We start from the raw sequence: 3,374 nt of genomic DNA on the forward strand, positions 1-3,374 counted from the left end.
AAAATACCTGGTGGTTGCTTAGATATAAGGGAATTTAATCTCTGTCATAGGTTGGTATGAAAGTAGTGGTAGTTTATATATATGACCGACTGTTGACAATAACCATATTTAAAAATGATTTTTTAACCACCACCCATTCAAACCTATAGATATTGAATTCATATTTTAGATCTAGATTAATATGATGATAATTACCATATATTTCATATAAAAATCATAATTTTATATAAGCATGCTCAATAGGGGCGTCAGAGGGGTCCCCGAAGGGGGGAATGGTAAGGGTTAAAACAGTTAAAATTAGCGGTTTAACCAACCCGAAACCGAACCGAATCTAACCATGGTTAGTTAGTATAGGCCTAGCTAGGCCTAGCTAGGCCTAGCAGCGGGTTTTGCGGTGAAAACCGCAACCGAATCGCATCGGGTCCGGGTTTTGTAATAGATGGGTGTCCAGTCCAACCCACTACCAACTCAGCCAAAAGGCCATTATGACCAGATCCTAACGGATCTGATCAACTGGATCGCACCTATATACCTTAATCCTTTACAACTATACCCCTCTCTCTGAGGCACGCCCTCGGGCCTTAGATAAGCTGTAAGGAACTAGGAATAGATAGGTGGGGGCCCCCAGGAATGTCCTAAGAGGCACTAAGGGTCCCTACTATATTCAGGGCCCCTAGTCTTAGTCATCCTGTGAGCTAGTAGGTGGCAGTTGAATCCAGTAGCGCAACTAGTAGGGATCACCATCCCTACATTCCATACCACAGTCCTACATATCTCCACGACCTTAGTAGGGACTGGGAACCAGAAATTAATCTATCTCCAGCTGGATTCGAACCCAAAGCCTATTATCTAACCCGTTAGGATCTGGTCATATTGTAATAGATGGGTGTCCAGTCCAACCCACTACCAACTCAGCCAAAAGGCCATTATGACCAGATCCTAACGGATCTGATCAACTGGATCGCACCTATATACCTTAATCCTTTACAGGTTTGGTGCGAGTTCTAAATTTTGAACCCGAAACCGCAGCGGTTTGGTGCCAACTAGGCTTGAACCCGCCCGAACCCGCACCAAATGCAACTCTACTTGAGATAAACAAGAGAGCCTTAGTAGAGGTGCTCGTCACATCACGGCCGGCGGAACATTCGGTGTGATGGTTGATGGTTCGAGCCGTCGTCCCGCATTGTCCACAAGCAAGAGTGCCTCCGCTTGTTCACGAGTATTGCATGCGTGATGGTAGTACATCCCTCCAGGAGAACCGTGTTTCATGTCTTGTTTCTCTTAAAAGCGACAATATCCAAGCGGTACCAATCCGAATGAATGTAGCTCTGGGATAGAGCAGCACCTGAACCATGAGTATGTTGCGTGGTCGAGTGGTGTAAGGCCAGAGTGAGCTTGTGATTACGCCTTCGCTCTATCCATAGGGACAGGCTGCCTGCGGTATCCTTAATCAGCGATTTAGCTATGGCAAGATCTCATTTCTCAGCATGGCTCAGACTGGTGTGGGCTGTGGCCTCATCATCACGAAGGGAAATATCAGCATTGGCACCCATTGTAAGCCGGACCTTAGCAACAGGTGCATATCCGTTCTCAGCTGCAAGTGCGATGAAATGATGCTCAATCAAATGCACCTGACCTTGTCATGCAGCGACATTCTTGGAGGTTTCGAGGGTGGGAGATAGATCAATCATCCACCTAACCCGCCGGATCAATCGAGGAAGAGGGACTTTGCGCCTCTCATGTTTGACGACAGATCAGCTGCAATATTGCCGCGCAGTCCACCAGAGACTGGAACACTCTTGGTGCTGGATGTTGTGTTGACACTCGACGCAGCTAAGACTTGAACAGATGATAGAAATATTGCTTGGTTTCGCACAATACATTTAGATCGCTTGGAGATTACATATATCTCCTGCAATGGGCAGAATCAACAACGTGGGCATATTACCCGTAAATGGATCGATTCCCCAACATGTACCATCGTTAAAAGTCAACGCAACCGTGAAAAGGTGAGAAAGACGCAGGCGGCCACCGAAACACTTACCAAACAGCTCGTGGTTGTGAACATAGTACGGATAGTTGCTGGCCATGATTTGATTCGAATAATGGTGCTGTCGTACCTCGCAACGTCATTTTAGCAACTTGGAGACCAAAAGCAGCGGCAGCACATAGTCTTTGCATGTGAGACACCGTTCGAATCACAAATAGCCGCAGGGTACGCATGCGAGAGATGATTTGCACTCGTAGAGAACTCTATTGAACCGGTTGTGCTATAAGTTTCAGGAGTACGTTTCGCGCTGGAGTACTGGAGTAGCACAGATGCGTTGTTTCTCTGGTTTAAAACTCTCTTGGATCCAATCATGTCTGTAATAATACATTTTGTTGCGTCCAGCGTTGAGATTTGTGGTTCCAATAAGTTCGTTAGTCTGGCTGGTGACCCTTCGTCACTTTCATTATTCCTCTGACTTATAAGCTAAAGATATCGCGATTCAACCAATCATCGCCCGGGTGGTCTAGTGGTATGATTCTCGCTTAGGGATTAACCCAAGCATATTTGCGAGAGGTCCCGCGTTCGATCCGCGGCTCGGGCCTATCTTCTTTTTTTTCCCTCCGCGTCTTTCGGCTGCTTTTTTTCGTTTGCCTCGAGTCACAGAAGCAGCGCCAGTTCCATTTTCACGGGTTCCCCTCCATGTATTCTTTGAAGATCCAGGTTTTCGGCGATGGTATGGGATTTTTATGACGCCCCGAATATACACAACGCGGCGAGAGCTTTCGTGGTAAATGTACGGCCGTGGACCAACATCAACGGAATGCTTTGTACTCTCACTGTGCAATTACTACGCCCCGGGAAAGCCTGGCTCGGGGACCCCTCTGGAGGTTTAAAGGGCTATTCGCGTGCCATCCCTCTCCTCGAGACTCGAGTTATTCATTGAAATTCTGGCTGAGGACAAACACTTCGCCATAAGCAATTCCAAGTGCTCTGTAATGGAGTGGATGCAGATTGGGTTACATCGTTACCTTGCATTGCACCTATGTATGATATCACCTACCTATATCTACGCATCATGGCCGGAGCGTCATCGAACTGTTAATGAAGGTATATGGGAACGTTTCCTCCTTGTCTGTCTAGAGGAAGACAAGGATTAGTTCTTGTATAAAAGGGATCAACTGAATATACTATTTCTCTCCTCCTTATAATCGTTACCGATCTTTACCTAGTCAACAGGCTATCTACCCTGCCAAGTAGATCCTTACATGCTCTGAGATGTGATAATCGGATCGTCGACACGTTCTTGAACCACCAACGCTGACAATCCATGGTCTGTGTCAAGCAACGACCCTGGTCACTGCTATATGGATGTCTGTGAGAGTTG

The 3,374-nt window shown here is 46.6% G+C and overlaps 1 non-coding gene across 1 annotated transcript; it reads left to right on the plus strand.

Moving 5' to 3' along the window:
- Window positions 1-2,502: 2,502 nt before the first annotated feature.
- P174DRAFT_t117 lies at window positions 2,503-2,591 on the plus strand. The gene has a single exon. It is a non-coding gene; the product is annotated as a tRNA-Pro (tRNA).
- The last annotated feature ends 783 nt before the right edge of the window (window positions 2,592-3,374 follow it).

The sequence above is a fragment of the Aspergillus novofumigatus genome, assembly GCF_002847465.1.
Source record: "Aspergillus novofumigatus IBT 16806 chromosome Unknown P174scaffold_5, whole genome shotgun sequence".
Classification (NCBI taxonomy): domain Eukaryota; kingdom Fungi; phylum Ascomycota; class Eurotiomycetes; order Eurotiales; family Aspergillaceae; genus Aspergillus; species Aspergillus novofumigatus.